Source organism: Ambystoma mexicanum, chromosome 3q, assembly GCF_040938575.1.
Source record: "Ambystoma mexicanum isolate Mex_15411 chromosome 3q, UKY_AmexF1_1, whole genome shotgun sequence".
Taxonomy (NCBI): domain Eukaryota; kingdom Metazoa; phylum Chordata; class Amphibia; order Caudata; family Ambystomatidae; genus Ambystoma; species Ambystoma mexicanum.
Genome location: NC_090926.1, coordinates 629,198,383 through 629,222,192, shown reverse-complemented (window position 1 = coordinate 629,222,192; position 23,810 = coordinate 629,198,383).

Genomic DNA, 23,810 nt, shown 5'->3' with positions numbered 1-23,810 from the left:
GTTCAACAACATGATAGAAACCAATGTTGCTAACGATTTATTTGCATAAAGAAATTATAAGCTTTACCTAAATCATGAAGTTTGTCAACCATAAGTTGCTTGCCATCACGTGTTTCTCCTAGCTGGACATTTTCAAGACTGCAACTGAGGCAAAATCTAATTAAAAGCATTAAATATTGTCATCAACAGAAGAGCTTTAAATATCGGCTTTGAAAGTGGGTCTTGTAAGGAACTCATGGAGGCAACAGTAAAGATAGACAAAAGTGTTCACAGTTCAAGGCTGTTTATTAAACTGTAAATGTAGGATGGAAACACGCTTGACCTAAACCTAAATTTAAGATGGGAGCAAGCGTCGACCAACAAATGAAAAAGAAGGCTGTCCTCATGGCGTCTTTTCAAAATCAAAAGGCATATACTAAATTAAAACTATTGCCAAATCCTTACAACTAGTTATAGAAAGAGTGTGGGATAGGGTTTTCAATAATGAAAGAATTGGTCACAAATAATAGTCAGGATGTGATTACCAGGGATCTCCCTTACTCATGTTGTCAACACGGGAAAAGGTGGGACTCCTGAGCAGAGCACACACTCCAGCGTTCCCAGCATGAGCCAACAGTTCTACTCCAGCTATTAGCTGCTCAGATGGTTAAAGTCTCTTTTCAATAAAAGGTCTCTGCGTTCGAGGGCCTGATAGTTCAACAAAGAAACACAAAAGTTCTGCTCCACGTATGGCTTTCGGTGATGGCTTCACTTCTGTGCCCCCCTCTCACAGGCACAGACCACTCACAAGTCGTATTCTACAAATTAACCAAACAGTTCCTTTCTTAGTGAACTTTGGGTGTTGACATTCCACCCCTGGATCTCCCTCGATCGGGCTCAGACCCCTATGGACAAGGGGAACACTGCACTTTGCCTTGTCTTGCAGTTGCCCGCTTCTCTCCTTCGGGTTCACTCCTGTCAACACAATGTTAATGGGACTTCAAATTTTGTACCCTCTTGTTAGCATCCCTTTGCCGGGTTCCTCTTGCCAACCTTTACAACGCACTCTTCGTGCACTCTTTGATATGATATGATATGATATGGCATTTGTAACGCGCCTATACACAAGTGTTTCAAGGCACGACGAGGCAGGGAGGGGGGAACAAGGGGAGACAGACAAACGATCCTACTAGGCCAGGTGTCATTCAGATCGCGCAAGTGCATGGGTAGAGGGGACAGGAAAAGTGCAAGGGGGAAAGGGAGAGGAGAAAGTGCAGTACAAAGTGATTAGTAAAAAACAAGATAAATAATAAGGGCCAGCTGGTGGCAAGTGCAGTATAAGTGCAGACAAGTGCTGGGAAGGGGGCTGTAGGGATACAGAGACAGTCCCGCAGTGCAGGGGTTGCCAGGGAGGCAGTGCAGGGGAGAGTGGCTGGGCCAAGGACCGAGATTGGTGAGTGGCCCAGTTGCTGATTCAGTACAGTTTCAGTGGTTTAGCAGGGGAGAGGGGAAGAGAAAGCAAAAGCAAAGAGGAAGGTTTTGAGGTGCTTCCGGAACCGGAGATGGTTCTCCTCAAGTTTCAGGGAGGCAGGAAGGCTGTTCCAGAGGGAGGACCCTGCTGCGGAGAGAGATCTCTTATTACAATGCAGGATTTGTTTCCCTTTGTTTTCCAATCATCTGCCGGTCAAAGACTTTTGACTGTACGGAGGATTTGACAAGACCCCTGTATAACCACTTTGAACCTCTTCTGCCTTTTCCTAAGAGCTTCTGGTTACTGTAGTTCAACAGCAGGGTAATCGCCATGTGTTTCTCAAGTGAACAACCAAGTGGTGTTTGATTCTGTTATGCTGGGTTTCCCTTTCTTTATCGGCTCTCCCCTCGACTCACCGGCGGTGATGAAATGCTTTGCTCTCTTGTCTGTGAGTTAACAGCAGTAATATTGGGCCATGCATCTCTCCTCAGCTTGGCTGTCAGTAGAGAAGGCACCCGGGTACGGTTGACATCTGCTGCACCACATGCTGGCTATTGTTCCTGGTCTTACAATTCCTTCTCTTGAGGCTTCACAGGTTTCTATCGATAAGGGCAAGGTCACTTCTCCCCTTGATATCCTCTCGACTTGCGCCGTCTTTCTCCTTCTCTTGAACTGCCATGCTGAGTACGCTCTCACTTTGTGCGGTCTGCCTTGTTTGTAGTGTGCTGTCGTGCTCCACCTTTTATCCCTGTGGGGAAGGGAAAGGGCCATCAGGTGTGTGTGATTCTGATCAATCGCCTGACTTTTCCAGACCTTTGTATTGGGACATATTAGGTAAAAGGCACTGGTGTTAGTCTGTTGTCTTTCATGTTGTGCGAAAGTCTTCATGTCAGAAAAGGGGGGGGGGGCAATGTTTTGGAATATCCCACGTGGTAGGATGGGGAAAAGGTGTTTAAATAATGGGGATACTGCGTCCCACTCCCACGGCCCCCTATGCAGGTGATCCTCCCACACAGGGACAACCCCAGGAAATGGATCCAAAATCGATGGCCATGTCCTGGCCACCTGGATGACAGATCCCCGGGGACTAGACAGGGAGACACCTTCAGGATTCTCAGTCTGTAATGATTTTCCAATGAGGATGACATTTGAAGAGGGATACACAGCTGTAATACCACCTATTCCCTGCCCCTAGCCAATGTAAAACCAACTCACTCCTTCTCATCTCGGTGCTCTTTGATTTTGAGTGAGATCTACAATGGAGGCAGCCATCCTGGATGGCTGCCTCTAAGGAAGCTGTGTGGAAACAAGCTGGCCATCTTCGAATGAACACAAAGGCCAAAACTGTCAGCTTGGTCGATGCTTTTTAAAATAGCTAAATTAATTAAATGTGCAATAGTTATAAAAATTGATATGATTAACTTTTCTACGTTATTCTGTATGCTTTTCTTCTTCTTGAATTAATTGTGTGATGATCTTTTTATTATATAAATCACGTTCACAAGTTTTTATTGCAATTATGTTTTTTTTTTGTTTTTTTTTACATGTATGGGGGATTAGCCATGGAACAGGCACAGCATCTAGATGTTGGCCATTGTGGTGAACTGGCGGAAGAGAAAGGAAAGCAGTTTGTCATGGCAGCTGCGGGCGCGGTGCCAAGATGCGTCCCTCCCTCTATGGCATGTGACAGAAGTGGGAGCTAGGGAGGGAGAGCTGTTAAAAAAGAGAACAGCTGTTCTCAGAGGACAGCTCAGGCTAGAACAATCATCCGCTGTTGGAAGCCGAGTACACAGTGTTCGTAGGGAACGCTGCAGGCCTCACACACTGGATTTACCACAGACTGGGGCCCTCATCCTTTCTTAAAACTTTCGCAACCTTGTGGGGTGATTGTGTTTGGGGAAATGTATACATAGGTTAGCCCAGTGTTGTGCTTAAAAACTTTGTTCATCAGTGTACAAATCGCCCAAGTGGGCGTGTTGAAACTTTGCCGTATTAAGCTAGCAAATTAGTATCAAAGGGCTCCTGGTGGAAGCAACCCTATTCTGCCCAGGAAGGCTAAAGTTACTAGAACAAAGGTGAATGGGTTGAGAGAACAATCTTACTGTGTATCCTCCTCCCTTCTGTTTTTCTTTCCCAAAACAGCACATCTAAGAGTATGAAATCACACTTGAGAAGTTCCAAAAAAGTTTTTGTATTTGGAAAAGTTTTTGAATTTCTATTTTCACATATTGAACATCATATTAAAGAAAAAACACAAGAGCAAACATAAATTACATGATCAGAACAAAACAGAAGCCTGTATTAACAGGATGGTGTCATTTAACAAAACGTTATTGAAGTTACTACTGTCGCTACAGCAAGTAGAAAGACAGGCGTCAAACACAGAGTAATCAGATGGATTTAGAACAAACAAAGCGTACAATTCTCAAGAAACACAAAACAATTGACAGTGATAGTGTTGTGTTTTGGTGAAAAGCGTCTAAACCTAGTGTTTCAGCCCTCTAACAGAGCTAGGTGAGCCATTTCTTCCTAGGGCCTTCATCAGGACAGAGGGAATACTGTGTGGTCAGGATGTTCAGGGAGTGCTGTGGGGACGAAAGTCTAACCACAGGTGAAGGTGACGTGGGTAACCTATTAATGGTGGTAGAGCATCCGAAGATCAGCGCGTTATTGCATCTGTCTTTATACACATAGTGCCAAGGGCAAAAGGTAGAACTCTCTCACAAGCAGCAGTGTGTGCTCGGAAAACAGGCCATCTAATGGGATCACGGCCGTGGAATATTTGTCCGTGCTCAATGTGTGTAAACAGTAAGGGGCTGGCTCGTGCGCAATGAATGCTAGCGCACTGCTGCTGGCGGAAGGGCTCTCAGAGAAGCACTTTCTACTGCTGCTGGTGGAAGGGCGCTTCATTGCGTCACCTTCACCTATGGTTAGACTTTCGTCCCCATAGCACTCCCTGAACATCCTGACCACACAGTATTCCCTCCGTCCTGATGAAGGCCCTAGGAAGAAATGTCTCACCTAGCTCTGTTAGAGGGCTGAAACACCAGATTTAGACGCTTTTCACCAAAACACAACACTATCACTGTCAATTGTTTTATGTTTCTTGAGAATTGTACGATTTGTTTGTTCTAAATCCATCTGATTACTCTGCGTTTGACGCCTTTCTTTCTACTTGCTGTAGCGACAGTAGTAACTTCAATAACGTTTTGTTAAATGACACCATCCTGTTAATACAGGCTTCTGTTTTGTTCTGATCATGTAATTTATGTTTGCTCTTGTGTTTTATCTTTAATATGATGTTCAATATGTGAAAATAGAAATTCAAAAACTTTTCCAAATACAAAAACTTTTTGGGAACTTCTCGAGTGTGATTTCATACTCTTAGATGTGCTATTTTGGGAAAGAAAAATAGAAGGGAGGAGGATACACAGTAAAATTGTTCTCTCAACCCATTCACCTTTGTTCTAGTAACGCATTAAGCTAGCTCCACCTCCTGCCTGATTGTGGTTTATGCACATTAAACTGTGCTGTTTTCGAGTTTCTCACCATGCCGTAAATATATGCTGGTACCTTGCATATGTCTGTGATTTGTAGCATGAATCCATTATTTGGTGAACCCTGGGCTTCAAACAAGCGTTTGTATTTTTGATCAGTAGATTTCCATCTAATAAGATGGCCCATTATTGTGTGGTTAATGGTAGGGATTCTCGTTTTCTGCAAGGGCTTCTTGCTCTGAGTGGAAAGAATAGCCAAATCATCCAAAAGCAGTAATATGAAACTTTTGTTTTTCTTCTTTCAGCCCTGCATTGCAAAAGCTGAACTAACCTACATTTTCAGTGGGTTTGTGGAACAGCAGGGAAACCAGCGTGTTCCTGGTTTGTTCAGAGATCTTTGCAATACACTACAAAAAATAAACTTTCCCTTTTCTTTGTCTGGTCAGAGTGTATCAGTAAAGCGTTTTACATTGAACGGTGCAGTGGCAGTGTTTTAAGGTTGCCGGACCTCTGTATATTGCATTTTGAAGTAACATAGAGAAAATATTCTTTCCCTCCAACACTCTTCCCCCTTCATCTCCCCCTCCTTTTATCCACTTTCCCCCTTCTAATCTCACCATGTCTGCCCACGCCTGCAATCTAGGCCTCTACTTCGACTCGTCCGTCTCCTTCAACTGCCATATTTCTCTTACCTCCCGTGCCTGTCGCTATCACCATTTCAATATCCATAAAATCTCTTCCTCCCTCACCTTCCATGCATCAAAACTCCTAATCTCCTCGCTTATCTTCTCATGTCTTTTCGAATGCTCTTCTCTTGTCAATCTGGAAAAATGAATACCCTTCATTTGAATAATAGATGTAACTTGATGGCCGTGGGCCAACCGTTTTATGCACCGAATTATAGAAATATAAACTGCTCTGCTTGACCAAGGAGCGGCCATTTTAAATGAAGCAAGAATCGCCATTTTGCTTATTAACCATTGCTCATTGCTTTCTGTCTAAAAACTGCTTTGCAGCTTACAATTCTTGCGGATTCTGCTTACTCTGCTCAACTGTTAACATTGTTGTCTGAATATGAAAGGGCAAGGTCGCGGGACTGAAGAGTTTGCTGAAACTCCTCATGAGTAGCCCAGAGAGGAATGCCCACACTCCCTCTCTGTAGCCTTGGGAAGAAGCTGCAGGGCATTTAATCACTTCACAGCTGCCAGCCAGTCTCATACGATGGTAGAATATGTTAGAATAATACAGTTAAAGGCTTGAATTATGCTTTTCTTACGGCCCCCCTTCGCAAAACCCTTTAGAACGTGTCGGCTCCCAGGACACGAATAGTGCCTCATAGATAGCAAAGCTTGGAATGTGGCTCTTCCCCCGTTTGCAGCTTGCTTCCAAGAACAGAACCACTGTGTTCTAAAAGATGCCTCCACATTTTCTAAATTGCACATTGTTACTAAAATAGACATCGAAAGCATTATAATCGTCATACTCGTCAGATATGTCCATCGTCATCCCGAGTTCAAAGGAACTTAATAAAGAGGGGTGTTGAACATGACTTTGCTGATTGTATGATATGCATTTTGTATATATGTAACTGATGTACGTAATTTGCTCTCTTGCGTCCCTCGAGGTCTAGGAAACTCACGTCGCGGGGCGTGAGATCAGAATTGGCCAATTGATACTATCTTTTGCTTGCAATAAACCCTAGCATTGGGAATTTGAACCTCTTGTCTGGCGCATCTTTTCATGTATGGCATCTTTCCATAACACGAGGGACCCCTAGGGGCCCCTTTCACTCTCCTCTTCGGCCTCCGTGCCTCCCATCCTGCTCCCACAAATCCCTCTACCACTCTGCCATCTGTACCCTCTGTCTTCTCGCTCCTCATGACTCCATTTACTCCTCGCTTTCTAAACTTGGCTGGCTTCCCTTTCACTTCCAACTTAAATTTTATTTCCTCTGTCTTGTTTTCAAAACTCTTCACAATCTTGCACCACCCTACCTTTCCTATCTCCTCTCATTCTACACTCCCTCCCGCTCCCTCTGATCTGCTGATCTCTTCCTACTTACAGTACCCCCATCCTCATGTGCCTCTTCTCGATTCCGTTCCTTTCAACTTCTTGCCCCCCTACATTGGAACTCTCTGCCAGGGTCGAACTCGGACAAGAAATAGGTCCGGTCACACAAAAAAAAGTGGCCCACCCCTTGCCTCAAAAAAGTGGCCCAGCCCTCACCTCACGACTCTTGCCCTGTGATGACATCACTGGAAGTGATGTCATTTGACCCCACCGCAAAGTGACATACCGGGAAGCGATGAAACACGACCTTTCACCCCTTGACAAAACAGGAAGTGGCATCAAAAGGAATTGTTCCTAAGTACACTATGAAAAAATATTGTTATGATTTCACTAATGTGATATACATTTCATACAAAAATGGATCATCATATGTATCATTAATATCAGTGTGTATAGATCCATATTGTCAAATTAGGACTAAGGCCAAATGATAATAAGTTATTGTATAGCACTTACGCTTAAGCTCTTTTTTAGAGAACACATATGCATACAATATCACCCAACCTGTGTTGGTACTCATTTATCAATCTCAGAAGGATGAAAGGCTTTTTGAAAAAAAAATGTTAAAAAAAAAAGAATATTTTTTTTTCAATTTCTTTTTCCAAACCGGCCCAGGAGTGGCCAGAAACTGGCCCCCACTCCCCAGGGACGATTTTGGGCCGGCCACGGGCCGAAAGGCTGAGGGGCCAATCCAACCCTGCTCTCTGCCTCTCTCTATTCGGTCCATTCCCACCTACTCCTCCATCCGTGAATCCTTGAAATCTCATCTTCTCTATCCCCCACCCTGACAGTCCTCCTTACCTCCCTTACTTCTCTCTCTCCTCCCTCATCTTTTCCCTGCTTACCTTTTCCCTCCCGCTCCTCATTTTTATCTCCCTGTCCTGCCTCCCTCATCTGTACCCGTTCCTCCTCCTTCCTTCCTCAATTATAAACCAGGTAAATTGCTTACCTGCTTACCTTTTCCCTCCCGCTCCTCATTTTTATCTCCCTGTCCTGCCTCCCTCATCTCTCCCCTTTCCTCCTCCTTCCTTCCTCAATTATAAACCAGGTAATTTGCCCTACCTACCGTTTTATTAACTTGTTTCATGTTTGTAATTTGCTTCAATTTATTTTTCATTATATTCTATGTATTATTGTTGTTATAATGTAAAGCGCTTTGACATAAAGCACTATATAAACAAAAATAAATACAAAGAAATACAAATTCAAAATAGATAGCTTATCATGTAACTGGCATGAGATTCACCAACTAAGGGGAGCGTGGGCCTGAGTCATTCTCAATGCTGCGTTCATAGGTAATGAAAACATGGTAGGCGAGATTGAACAATGGGTGTTCTTTACATGTTAAAGTGCAGTGACGGACATGTTCTGACCTGTGTTTGGGAGTCCCCTCGGCACGCAGCCAAGAATGCAAGTCTTGTGAGCCATTGGTGTTCTTCAGCACAGCTGAAGATCTTCAGTGCCACCAGTGATCACCAGCCCAGCCCGGCAAATCTTCTTGAGACTCAGTGTTCACCATCACATTCGCCAAAGCACATTTTAATGAGCCACTGGTGGTGGTCAGCACACTTGGTCTTCTGATCCTCCTCCGTTTTGCAGCAAAGGGGCAAATGCAAGCATTGCCTAGATCGTCTTGTGTTCACAAGCACCACTGCTATTGCAAGTCTTACTAATCCCTATGTGTTAACCAGCACAACAAGTTTTCCACAGCACTCTTTGCTCACCAGCCCAGTCATCAATGCACATCTTGCAGCACCCTCTGTGATATCTAGTAGAGACGACAAGGCTTTTGCATTTTTCAGCTCTGGAGGTGAACACAAGAGTCCTCTGTATTTTCAAGTCTGTTTGATCCACAAAACTTACTGAACACTCAGCGTTCTACTGCCCAACTGCTTTTCCCAAGCACACCACACCCTGCTGTACATCAAAACAGACAGGTCTTCCTCGGCCCTGCTTATTAGCCAAGCAATGCATGTGTGTTCTACAGCACACAATTGCAAAGAATTCCATTGAGCAATCAGTGTTCCCCAGCAGTTTGCATCTTCTGGATCATCCAGTGTAGCATTGTTTTTGCTATTTGTGTGATGCTTTGTCTCATACGTGTAATTGGTGTAGGAAAATATGGTTGGAGCATCTTCTCTCAGGGATAACTTGTTGGGGTTCACTTCTATTGTTGGTTTGGTATGTAGGATTTATCGATAAGTAATTTGAGTAGTCCTAACAGGTGTCTTACTCAAGATATTTATCTTGGGGCTATGTGAAGAGAATCGTCCTGGAAGGTTATTGGAATCCTAACTTCCAGGATCCTATCCACTGGATTTGGGATCTGTGTTGTAGGCGGCTAGGCCAAGGAAAGAGATGCAACACATGCATCATTTTGGAAGACATTTGCAATAGAAGTGAATGCCTGTCATTATAATACACTCAATTCCCCACTTGCCAGTGCTGTACACAAATACTATGTTGTACCTGCAGCCATCAATAGCAGTTAAAACCACTACGGAAGGGCCTAGCAAGTGCCTTTCCCATACCTAGTCTTTCTCTTCTACATCCTAACACTGTAATCATGAAGACAGTATGACTTTTCACCAGCCATTATCAAACGATAATTTATAGACTTCTTGGCCTGGCCTGCTTTGATTATAAGGGTGTATTATTAAATCTAATCCAGAGCCTCTTTCTGTATCTTGCCCAGTGAAAATGGTCAATCTACCTTGATGGGAGAGGCAGTAACCTGTACTGAGACTAGGAAGAATAGAACTGGGGGAAATTAAGAGTACTGGTAAGTGGTGAAAACATTATCCTGACATCCCACTTACTGGTCCCATTACCATAATTGTGAAGTGTACCAAATACCTGATAGATCAGGACTACACTGTCGCAACTGTGAGAAGTCAGAAATGAGAGACAGACACAAGATTGTTGTATTCTCAAGTGTAAACATTCTTTTTAAATAGAAATGGGCTGGAAAAACACCTCTCTAGCCTTATTCTAACCAGTCACCAGTGACTTATTTTAACCAGTCACTTACCTTCCTAGAAACTAAAACTAAGGATCTGTCTGTTTCAGGATGTCAGAAATGGAAGAACTGTCCTTGTGTCCAAAGCAACCTATCCTGTCCCTTCAACTTATGAACAACCAACAAAAGATTAAAGGTAGTGTCTTTAACGCGATGTTAGAAAAACACCCTTGGGCCCAGAGGATGGCCCCCTTCCCCTGGATTCTTAAACAGGATGCCAAAATTTCTCTTTAGCTAACAGTTCCTTGGTTTCTTCACTGGACTCACACAGATCTTTTTAAACCAACACATTTTGTTTCAGCAAAGGGTTCTGCAACAGTCTTTCTGCACATGTTCTTGTATCCCTGCAGATTACCTTGTGTATTCCCCTGCAAGGAATCTTAACACAGCTTTCAACTGTCTGGTGTGCTCGCCTGACAGAGTTTCTTTTTACGATTCTCAGATATCCTGGTGTACTCACCTGCCAGGGATCTTTGTACAATCTCAACTGCCAGGTATAATCACCTGCCAGGACTTCCTCTGTGTTTTACAGTTATAGATTCAACTTCAGCTGTCTGGTGTATTCACATGCCAGTGTTTGTATGCATTTAACAGTTCTCATGTGTACCACAATAGCATATGCAATGTGATGCTTGGTATACCCATATTTGGTTGAATTCTGCTCAAAAGTACTTGCTCAAACATCTCCCCCACATTGGCATGTCACGCTTCTGTATTTGTTTGGGGTTTGCTTTATACATTGTCTTGTCTGCAACAGATATTCTTCTTATGGCACCTTGCCTTGGTTCTTTTCCTTGGCTGCATTCAAACAAACATTACCTCTGTACTTTGCCTTTGCGGCATTCAAACAAACTTTCCCTTGGTATATTTTCTGCATCAATATTTCTACTTATTAACTGTTGTATCTGCACATTAGCTTGATTGCATTCAAAAAGACTTGCCTGGGTACATTTCTGTGTTTCTCCTGTCTATTAGTAACTCGTTGTTAAGTGTTTTCAAGCTCTTTTCAAGTTTCATTTTGAAATCTCACTGTTTGAAAATGGTTTAACGTTTTAGGAACTTTCAAATTATTTTTGCATGTTGAATTATTCTGCAGTGGTTACCTATGTGGGTACAGACATTCTCACCCCCGGATTTCTCTAGATCTAATGTTGATTTCAGTTTTACTATTTAGTACCACCCTGAGGGTTTTTGTGTGGCCAGGCATGGGGGCTGGGGCAGACTCTTTCTGCCTCCTTCCCCCTCTGTTTGGCCTCACTCTGAATTTGAGTGGCCTATTGGGACACATGCCCAGACTTACCAGACTTACCACGTGTGGTAGACCCAGAGGGAGTCAAATGGGCACATTAAGTTACATCACTGGCTTTATACGAGGGGTTGAGTTTTTACACGTCTTGTTATATTCCTCTGTCTAGTTGGTTATATCTAGGTCTGGGAGATTTTCCGTCCTTGATGTTGGGCGCTAACTATTGTGATCTGGAGGAATCAGACTTTGGATTATGGAGGAGTTCAAATGGAGTTTAAACTTCTCATGCAGGCTTTCAGTTGCTCGTTTCAAATACTTTTATTTTGGCCGCTGGGATTAGCATATTCGTTTTAGTGACGACTGAGTTTGGGTAATCGACTATGTGGGGTCTGTACACTCCATTACCATCTTAAGATGATGCTTAATACGCGCGCACGCCTTTACCTGGGAATGATGACGTACACGACGTTCAGGGTCAGACTGGGACAAGAAATAGGCCCGGACACCCAAAAAAAGTGGCCCACCCCTCGCCTCAGAAAAGTGGCCCACCCCTCACTTCAAAAAAAGTGGCCCTCAAACCATCATCCGTGAATCACGTAAATTGCGACTTTTCAGAAAATGCTACTTATGGAGGGTTCATGTGTCTGTTGCATGTTGTTATGTTTTGTGTAAATGCTTGAGAAAGTGATAACATTCCTTTTGTTTTTGTTTAAAAAAAAAACATCATCACATAGTAAAATACTTATGTTGCAGAACCAGACTCAAATCATGTCTACTCGTTGCCACCAGTAATGAAAATAGTTGTATTTAATAATGATGACACAATAACAACACAACTCATAAAAACTTTGCATACAGTTCTGTGACAGGGTCCACCGCTCCTGGAAATCCTGCTTCCAGCTTCATGAAAATCCTGGAAATCACTCAATCAAGAGTTCCTGCAACAATGCACTTTTATGTGCAACCAGGTCGATTATGTCCGGATTTTGCAATTGGACAAGCACATTCCGCTCCACAGACATGAGCATAAAGACTTTGCCAATTCTGGGGATTACATTATGTCGTCGACCCGGCTTTAGGTGTGCAGGTCTGTGTGTTTTCCATCCAATCAAGTATGTGCATTCTTAACATGCAGCCCGAGGCGCGAACCTAACCTAACCTAACCTGCCTAGGCTGTCACAGTAGGGAGGGCAGAGAGCATACACACGGGTGCACCTTCAGGAAAGGGGTTCCATGGACATGAGCAGCTCTGTACACAGGGGCCCTAGCAGCAAAGGGGTCCCACACACATCATGTGCAGCTCTGCACACAGGGGCCCTAGCAGCAAAGGGGTCCCAGACACATGTGCAGCTCTGCACACAGGGGCCCTAGCAGCAAAGAGGTCCCGTGGACATGAGCAGCACTGTACACAGGGGCCCTAGCAGCAAAGGGGTCCCACACACATGTGCAGCTCTGCACACAGGGGCCCTAGCAGCAAAGAGGAAACAGATAACGGGTCGGATGAATGCTGCAGAGGGGGAGGGAAGAGAAGGCCCGCACCCATACTACCATTGATCCATCCCCTCGGGCCTCGGTGGGCTGAGCAGACACAACCACCCCCCCCCTAACCCCATACCTGGGAAGAGACTTTCGGTCCACCATTACTGAAGCAGGGGCATCGACAGTGCATCACACATTCGGCGTGCTGCATAGCAGGGAACGATAAGCAACACGGGGGCAACACTGAGTACATAGCACCCTGCACGCTGAGCTGACAAATAACGCACAGTCTGCACAGACTCCTGGACGCAATGAATAATGCCGCCATCCCCCGGTGCTCCCCCGAGAATAAATTCACAGAGCACGACCTCTAGCCTGCCCTTATGGAAGCAGAGTAAGACCTTTAGCGGAGGGGGACACCCTACCATAAAGACAGGTGACATGCTCTTAAGCAGGGGGAGAGGAGCGAGCACATATAGCAAGAGACGCTGTGCTTTAACAAACCTGCACACTGCGAAGCAGCGCGTATAAGTTCATTATAAAGACAGGCCACACGAGGAAACACAGCTGCAAGAACTGTATCTACATAACACTGCAGGCTGGAAAGCACCCGGGGTGAACAATAGGCTTCCCGGCTCGCAAAGAACCCAAAGTGGATGCAGGATCTCTCAGCACATAAGAGCGCATGGCAAGCAAAAGAACATACGAGGGGTGCAGGGCCCGAACGTCGCTCGCACAGAGGAAGCACATGGTGCCCAATGCTATGCAGACGTGCCCCCCTTAACGCCTGGGTCCACGACAGCATGCACACAGTGTAGCACCGCCAGACGCACGGCAGATTGCACGCCGGGCAGAAATACACTGCAACTTCCCTCGGACACAACAGCAATTATGGCCCTCTCCGCCCCTCCAGGAGTATTCTTGGCGACCGCAAAAACTACAGATCTTCCCTGTGGAAGCACCGTAAGATCTTCAATCCGGAGGACGCTCCATGGTGAGCATAAGTGGCAAGTACTCTAACCGTGCAACAAAGTGGGTACATAGGGGGGGACACATCTGCACCTCAACAAGACTACCCTATAGGAAACTGCATTTTAGTTACATTTTAAAGGCAAGCCACAAGATGAAACGCAGTACTACAGACTCACTGAACATATGGTCCGCATAAAACAGCTAGCAGGACAAGCTGGGAAACAGCTGGCTGCCCTGCTGCAAAGAATCATAGAGAGGACTACAAGGTCTCCCAATACAGGACTGCACCCAGTACATAAGATACCACGCAGACTACGCTTACCCTGATTACAGATCACGCAGAATAAACAAAGCCACCAGCAAAAAGTACTTGAGAAGGGATCACAAACCTGCGAGATAATGTGGAACACACCAGAACCCTGTACAATGCCTAAAGGGGCTCCCTCCAAAAAGAGTGGGGCTCAGACACATGTGCAGCTCTGCCGGGGCTCAAATATTTTCTTAACATACAAACATACACGCCCATGCGGCCCATCATGCCACGTCCGGATGGGCAGCGCCAGCGGCCCAGTGCCCTGCCCACCCGGGCTCAGATTCAGAATTTAGTTCCAGGCCAGCCTCAGAGCTGAGCCTGAGAGCTGGATGTGAATCATGATGCCAAGTTCCTTCCTGGGGGGGGGTTCCATTACAGCGCGAGCCGTCAACTATGCTCTGTTGTTGTATGATTCATCTTACCTGTTTGTTGTCCAATATCCAGGCTCAGCTGTCTCTTCGTCTTGGTCCGGCCGGACCGGACTTCTTCGGGCCGGGGCCGCCTGCTGCACTGTCTGCGGTGTGGTGTGCACGGTGGGGACCGGAGTCCTTGCTGGCTGCCTGCCTGCTACAGGCTGCAGTGCAGACTCTGTGGTGTCGTGTCGTGCTGTCTGCCGCTGCCGTGGGTGTGTGTGTCCGACTCCCGAGTCCGACTCCAAAATCATCATGCCCAGGATGGGTCAAACGGCCCAACTATATCCTAGAGCACACTCAGTCACGTGAACCAGACGCCAGTCCTGGCGACACGGAGTCTGTGAGCGGCCCAGCCCCAGGCACAAGTTGCGTTTGAACTTTGGAAAGTGCAACAAATGTGTTGTTGTTACTTCCTAAAGTTGAAAGCAACAACTGCCGGGGGGTCGTCGAGCCCGCCACCAGCCCTGCTGGAGGCAGGCAGCCCCAGGCCAGGCCAGCCCAGCCTGCTTATTATTATTCATAGGCTTAGCAAGTTATCACACACAAGGAACGAAGGAACGAAGCACGCCCCCCTCCCTCGCCACTTACCAAGCCCGGCGGGCGGCCCGGCGGCGAGCACGGAGCACCAGGCACTGGGGGGCGGGCACACTACAAAGTGGCTGCAGACAGTGCACGGGTGGCCCCATATATGCATTCAAATTAGTTATTATTGATGCATGCATGCTGCATGCAAATGAAATCATCAAAGCAAGGTAACAAGAATGTGTATGTGTTGTTATCTTGCTTTGATGAATTGTTTTATGCTGCACAGACACACTCAGTAGCGCGGCCCGCCCTGCCCGCAATGCCGGAGGCAGGCAGGCAGCGCGGCTCGCGGCTGCTCGAGCGGCACCCACACAGCCTTGGCTGTTGGCAGCGACGAACAAGTTGTTACATTACAAAAAATTGCCCAGTTTGTGTTTGACCAGGCCCGGGCCGCGCCACTGACAGTTACATTAAAAAGAAAAAATGGCATTGGCCCAGCTTGGGCGGGTGATGGCGGCCCGGTCTGCCTGCCGCAGCACTTGCTCTGTGGCCAAGCTGCCTGCAGCAGAGCCACGCCGGCGCCGCGCGGCGCTGCACATCACAACAAAAAAAACGGCCTGGGTTGCTTGAAGGAAAACCGGCCCCCACTGTCCTCAAAGTCCATCGGCCACGGGCCGATGGACCGATACGGCCAGTCCGACCCTGACGACGTTATCTACCAGGATGCGCATGCGCACGTATCCACTGGCAGAGTAGCAGTACGGAAGGATGGTGCTGGGACGCTTTGCTTCTATTCCACAGAGATTAGAGGCTTTTCAGGTAAGCATTTTAGAACTAATGGAGGTGCCTGATATCAGAGCATTACAGACATTTTGTGAGGACATAGGGCCTAATTACGAATCAGGCGTTAAGGGGTTAACGGCCCCATAAACGGCGCCGACCCTTAACGCCTGATTACAAGGTCCGTTAGCGCCATGGTGATATTAACGCCTGCTTTTTGCAGGCGTTAAAATCCATGGCGCTAAGGGACCATGGTGCTAATTACGCCACCGTAATTTACGGTGGTGTAATTAGCGCCTTCCCCACTCCCATTATGCCCTCTGGGGCAAAAATGGGAATGGGGAAGGGTAAAATGGGAAATGGGGATTTACCGCCCCACTCACCTTGGAATGGGGTGGTAAATCCGCCATCCACCATGGTGTAAACATAGTTGTAATGAGGCCCATAATCTTTTTTTACTAACTTGATGTTGGTCTAGTATGTGCCCCGGTTTCACTGTTGTTTTGCTTGTCATTTGTAGGCTATTTTTGAATAGCTGCAGGTGTACGGCAACTACGGCAACTCGCCGAGTCCCTTTGGAATTCTTTGGAGGAGCTTGATGCTCTGGAATCCACCCAGCCTCCTCATTGAGTTTTTTGACGTTTATAATCCCCGGTTGGTGGTGAGTATACAATGTGATGTAATACGTTGGTGTTTTTGGGTCTCTTTAGGGATTCTATTAACTTTCTATCGAAACACTGTGCATCTGGTTCACGGAGTAATGCTAGAAATTGACATCTGGTCCACTAAATGGGTTGGGAGTTTAGCGTGTAAATTTGCATGACAGTTATATACATGTAGTTTGAAGAGATGGAGGATGTTGGGGCTACCTAGTGGACGTATGGGTCACATGTTATTCTGGCTGTTATTTTTTGGTCAGGAAACTTTCGTGAGATTTTGTTCTTTCTCTCTGAATTTGAAGATGGGTATATGGTGGTGGTGGATTATTAATTGGTGGTTGATCTACATGCTTCTGAATATCCTGACATGTGATTGTCTGTGCCTAAATAGGTTACCCGCATTGGTGAAGTTTTAGTTGGAACAATCAGGCTTATGTGGCCCTGAAGATGGATTGTGTATCAATCCGAAACGCGTCTGCTTTGTAACAACGTATATTGAAGCCTGTTTGGACATTTGTACAAAAGGAAGCAATTTGACACATGATAATTCCTGGTGCCTATGTATGGAATTTCATTGTGTGGGATTGAAGACTTATGTTACAATGTATATAAATTGCAACTCAGAATATGAGCAATGAGTCAGTATTTTCGGATCTTGCATTTGAACTTATCATTATATTCACAGAACGACGTGACATTAACAGATTTATGTGTCAGCTTTAAACAGAATTTTGAAAGCATACTTGAAGAAAAGGTTTTCAATGTTATGTTGTTCACCGTTATGTTAAACTTGTGTTAACTCTTGAAAATACAAATGAACAAATTGTTTTGTGTTGATCAAACAAGATATTTTGCTTTTGCATACTTTTGCGATTAAAGGAATTTTTGTATATAAATGATTTGACGAAGTTGAAAGAATGGAGCTTTCTGCAATAACACTTAGTCCCCAACATATACATTATTATTAGCTGTGGTTTCGGAGGAACCCTATTAGAGTGCATCCTGGGGGTTACTGTACAGTGACGCACAGTTTTGGTTTTGCTCTACATTTTCTGTGTTAGCAATCTTGTACCTTATAATGACTTGCTGGCGTGGTGTCGGAAAGCCCTGTGGTCCCCAGCTGATTTTGACAGATTTACTGGTCTTCTCCAGCATTCCTGATGTTGCTTGTGCCATTTCGGTATGGCTTCTTCCTCTGCCTTCCAGGTTGGAGTGTGCAGGCGCTTCCCTAGCCCCCCTGCACGGCCCCATGGCCACATGCCAGCTCGCCTTCTCGGCCTGGGGTGAAGTCTGCTGCCTCGCTGAGTGACCAACACCCCCGTAGGAGCTTCTGCACTGCTATGGCATGTCCACGGTTCTTCCTGCTCACACACAGCAATGCTATTTCTTTCCCACAGCCTCCTCTGCTTTGCTGGCGTGAATGGAAACGTTTGTTCTGCACCTCCCGCTGCTTTTGTCTTCTCCACAATGCAGTGGCCATTTATAAATGTCCCCCTCATTACAGGTTTGCAAAAACGACAAGTCCACATGTTGCATTTTGCGCTCTTTTAACTCTGCATAAACTCCGTTGTCCTCTTCCTCGTCTCAGTACCTGAATGGTTATGGGAGTTGAGGTCCATAACTTCTTTTGGCGCTTTCCTTCCAGATGGTTTTTTCACTAGTTTTCAAAAGTACATCAAGAACAAAAGGTGTTGTGTATGAGTCGTGATTGTTTGGGTGAAAGGTGGGGCCCTGACTTGTGTAAAAATAGGCCATTAAGAACTTGGGTATCAGAGGGTATCAGAGGGTCTTCCTCATGGGGAAGAGGAGAATGCTGTGACTCATCCAATGAAGTCATGGGGAGCTGTCTCCTCCCTTGTGATCCTCTCTCATTAAACCACACACAGGGTCTGGATCAGGTAGCAGCTGTTGTCACCAGACCACATGGGAGGAGTTAGCCACTGGGCTATTCATCATGACTCTGCTCGGTACATCACACAACCCAAAAAGAATACACCTTAGACTGGAGATGCTTCACACCCAGTGAGGAATGTATTTCTTACATATGTACAGGTAGAGTGGAAAGCCCAGTCTGAGTGGAACTGACAGGCTGGGAAATCCTGCACCCAATAACAGGAATAGTGGAAGTAAATGGCAGGACCCCACTTTATTAACAATCCATATAAAGCTGGGGCAGCATACAAGGAAAAAAGTTGGGAGCTCTTTGCCTTCCCAAGCATAACAAAGGTTTAGAAACATAGAATATGCTATGATTGATGTTGCATTACAATCTTGATTGCAAAAACCTACGCGGTACGGGATTGGTTAAGGGAATTGTCCACATATGGAAGATATATGGGTTAGTCTTTCCATTGGGTATACTGCTATCTGATGGCTCCACCTGGGACCACCTCAAGATTGATAAGAGTATACATGGCATCTTTTAGTTGACTATTGGTTACTGCAACATATACCGGGCGGCATAACATTGAGAATTTTCGTTGGTTGGTTCCTTCGGTCTGACAGGTCATCAGCACACAAACAGAAACTGGGAGTGAGGGGTGAGAAGTGCATGATCTGCTTTCTTCCAATTAAATAATATGCTATCCCTTATCCCTAGGCCATGAGCCGGAAATATTAATCTGCACTTGATTTTGTTAGGCGCCTTAATTCTGAGAACATTTGGGGAGTCGAGGCAGGTGATTGGTCGTGTCTGCCCTTAATGAATGGGCACTGTTTGTGAGTTATGGGTCACGTGTGGTGCAACCATGTTCTGAATTATTCTATCCCGCATTATTTGTGAATTTGTGATTTTAGCTGTTATGAAAGCAAATAGCTTATAATTAGTTGGCACCTTTACCTAATATAAGAGAAATATGTCTTGTGCCTTGGGAATCCTTATCTCATGTTCTCTTCTGGACTTCTCCAGCCCTCCCTTAATTCATCCATAACATTAAAGTGAGGCCACGCAGCCCTTGACTGCACCCCGCATGAACCTGCACCTCAGTTGATTCAACACTTTTTAGTGTTCATGTATGTTGTGCCTTTCATTTTAATGAAGAGGGCGGCAGTTTACTGTAGCATTTCTACATTAATAAACTACCTACATATATTGTTTGCGTCGTGTTTTAGCTTAAACTTTGCTTGTGTTATATTGTTTGTGTCTTTATGGTGCAAGCAATATTCTTCATGTCTAAATGCACATTTGACCTACTGTCTACGTTTCTACATGGTGAGTGGGTATTTGCTTCTTGTCGATTGCATGCACATTTGTCAGTCTAACAGCAGGTCTGCTTATTCTTGCCATCTTCGGTTACATCAGGTCCATTTCTTTCTGTATCGATCTGGGATAAGGCCGGTACGATCACCTCAGTGTATAGCGTTTCTCTCCTTTACGACAAAGGGCTGCCAAAGGGGCAGTTGCCATTAATGACATATTCATCTGTCTCTCGACACATAATTTCATGCAGGCCAAGTAGATCTTAAGAAAGTATGAAAAAAGGAATGACTGACATTCCCCAGTACTCTGCACTCTGCCCAAGGAGATGCAGCCTGCCAATCATGAAGGTAGCTGCAAATGCTCAGATTTCTACTATACAAATCTCCTGGAGAATGCTCCTCCCTGACTCTCCCCAGAGCTAGACAAAGCCCTCTTTGAACACCTTACTCCTCTCTATGAGTGGAATGAATGCTCTAAATTGAGTACGCCAGGGCGATTACTTCCTTGATACAATTGCTATGAGAGATATTGGATCGCTTCTGGTCCTTCGCTGACCCTCTGAAAATGTGACAAATATTCTACTGGAAGACCTGAAGAATGATAGTCAAACTGCATACATGAGCAGGACCTGGCAAGCCATGGTTGCAGCAATGTCTCTTTGCATACTTTGATGAATACTCAGATGTTGTTGCTTCTCCCCAGTGAGAGTCCCTTCCCATTAGACCAGGAAGGTGAGGCCTCTAACCGATAGTCCCCCTGTGGCTGGTACTCAGAGGGTGGGTATCATGGTGAGGGAAGCCCCCTATAGGATGAGTGACGAACAGGGGAGTACATGGTATCCCCATAGCCCACCTAACCCTAACCAGCCTTCCTCACTAACACCATACAACACCATCCTTTTCCTTAAGACCAGTAGGGTAGGGAATACTGAGATGATGAAGAGACCCACCAACTCACTAGGGGTTTCTCAAGAACAGTACTGAGATGAGGAAGAGATCAGCGTACTTATAAGGAGTTCTCAAGATCAGTACTGGGTTGAGGAAGAGACCAGCTGGCTTGCTAGGGATCCTCAAGATCAGTACTGAGATGAGGAAGAGACCAACTGACTCACCAGGGGTGTTCAAGATCCGCACTGAGACAACGAAAAGACACAGAAGCATAGAGAACACCACTTTGAGCTGAATACTAGACTTTCTATTGGCTGATGGATGAAATAGAAGAGGGAAATTAAAACATGTGGAGCGATCCACCCTGAAGGCAAGGGAAGAACCACTGTTGAGGATGCAAAACAGGAGGTTTAGGCATCCACACGGGACAGCTCTGTGGAAGCAAGTCAAACCCCATAAAGGAAGCAGTGAGACACCAGCCATATGCCTACGTGGAGCGAGGTGTTCCAGACTCACTGGTGTGAACACTGCGTGGCCATGGCATATGCAATAGAGAAACAGGCAGTGACCAGGAAGCTGCTGAGCACTTGAACAGATTGGAAAAGCTTGGGAGAAGAAGCGCTGAAGACGCCAATAACATACTGTGGTCTTGGAGGGTGCCATTGATGGGGTCTGGAACAGAAAGAAGCAGCTTAATTACCTTGCCAATTACCAAAGCTGGTAAGCCACAGTAAGCCCAACAAAAAACAGTGAAGCAGGAAACCCATGTCGGGACCCCAATTGAAGTACTAAACGAAATGCCTCATTGGGCCTTCCTACTTGTGTCAGTACCGGGCAGGTTAGTGAACCCAGTCTGACATTTGCAAGAAAAGGGAGGTCTGAGAAGCCTGAGAAAGGCTCAGACAAAATTATACCACTGGAACTTTATCATTTTAAAAATTCTGAAAAAGAGTCTGTGTTCTCCAGTTAACAGGGTTACATTTTTGAAAGATTCAGACCTCTTCACACTTTTAGAAATTAAGTTCCATTTTAAACAGGTGCATTCTGCATCACCTTGGTAAAACCCCAGTCTTTAGGTGCATTGTACTCAAATGAACAATATATTCAGTGTGTCTCTCAGGTGTTTGCCGGTAATTACCTGCATACTGTGGTTACACCATTGCCAGTGGCGGAAATCCTAACTAAAACAAGACATTTTGCTGGTGCCTCTCGCAGTTAAACCTGAAACTGTCTCCATTGGTCTTTGTTTCTCCCTTCTCCCTACATTGAGCCATTTGCCTCACATTTAAAGGGGCAGCTCAGTTTGCAGTTTTTCAGCACAGGTTGTTTTTTTTACGGAAACAGTCTTGGGTTCCATTTACCTTGACAGACCCCAATCCAATCCTAAAGGTAAAATAGACACAACCAAGTTATATACCTTCTATGCCTTGTGAGAAAACGTGAGCTGAGGGAATGCTCTACCCTTAGAAAGGTATGAATGTGACCACAGTAGCAACCCAATCAGCAATTGGCCAACAGTTCAAAATATAGGATTGTGCATTTGTGGATCCATAAAACTATATTTACTTTAATTAAACCCACCATATGCAAAAACTGTACTATGAAAAGACAGGCAAAAGCATGCTACTCTGGAAAGAACACAGAATATGCAGAATGTTAATGATGTAATCTCCCTGGGTAGAGTAGAGCAGGCAAAAGGTAGAAAATCACAACCATATTCACCAAAGAGTATATGATATAGTTGTAAAAGGCTCAAATCTGTATGTTAGAGGTCTCTTGAGCCCCAGAAGTGTACCAACGAGGGTGGGCCTCTCAACAGTGCCTTTCTCAGTTCGTGGTGGTTCAATGGCACACACCAGGCTTCTAGCTGCTCTAGATGGGGGTTGAACCAGATTCATGCTGGTTCAAGAAGAAAACTGGGGTCAAGTCGGTATGAAGCAGCTGCGTTGTGCGGTTCAAAGTCTGCATTTGAACAATACAGTTCAGATGGATCAATAGGGTCAGTTCGAAGGATGAGGAAGTTTGAGATATTGGTAACCTCAGGGAAAGGGACACATTCCCCCACCAATTGTCAAGTTGTTAAAGAAGCCTTAGAAATACCTTGGGAGGGGATACATTTGCCCTGCTGTTAAGTTATTTAAGAAACCTGAGAAAGGCATTGGGAAGGGAGACATCCTCCACCAATTGCCAAGTTGTTTAAGAAGCCTGAGAGAGGCCTGGGAAGAGAAGACATTCCCCCACCAATTGTCAAGTTGGTTAAGACCAAGAAGGGCAGAAGAGAGATATACCCTCAGCAATGGTCACGTTTGAGAATCTTGAGAAAGGCATGCGAAAGGGAGACATTCCCACCACCAGCCATCGCGTTGTTCGAGAAACCTGAAAAAGTTCAGGGGCAGAGAGTAATCCCCCTAACATTGTGAAGATACAAGAAATTTTGTTTTATATGTCTTATTGGAGGCTCAAACCGAGGAACCCTTTTGAAATTGTTGATGTACATCCCTTAAGAAGAATATTTCAGTTGTTTCACAAAGAAGTGAACTTTCAAGCTATCACTCCAGAGAAAGAAACCATTCTCTGCTGAAATAAGAAGGCCACCCATTTTCTTTAGTTTAGTATATAATGTGAGGGTTGGAAATAGATTTTTGGACACATGATAGAGGACCTTTTGATTTAGACTGATATCCTGACACATTGCTTGGGATTGGTTGAGGGAGGGAATTCCCTTCTAGAACTAGGGTCAGGCAGGGTTTTCTCTTTTATTTTCTCACAAATAAAAGTCTATAGACAGAAACAAGTCTCCTGTATGTTGGTCTCCTCCTTTCACAACCGTACAATACCCACTGGAATCACTATGTCTTGGTACACATGAAAAGAAGAAAACCCTCGGTCAAAGATCATCTCACAACACCACACAACCATCTGCAGGTCACCTGAAAATATGGACCTGAACACAAAAGGGCACCCAATTCCACAATGTGCCTTGCTGTAGTAATGGCCATCAAATTGATGGTCTCAGAAGTATGGAATTACAGTTCTACTGAGAACAATGAATCAAGAGGTGAATCCTGCAGAGCATGGAACATCAATTTGAGATTTCAAAGGGAATGAGTGGCTTAGCCACTTTAAAACTCTCCAACAAACTTTTTATTGGCCTGCAACTTGTTCCTACTCAGTCAATGGTTGCCTAAATGCCTTATAGATTTTATTATGGACTAATATATGGAGGTTGAGACATGTACTATGAAACTCTGTCTGGTTAGCCCAACCATCTCAAGGACCATGCTGCCTAAAACCATCTGTT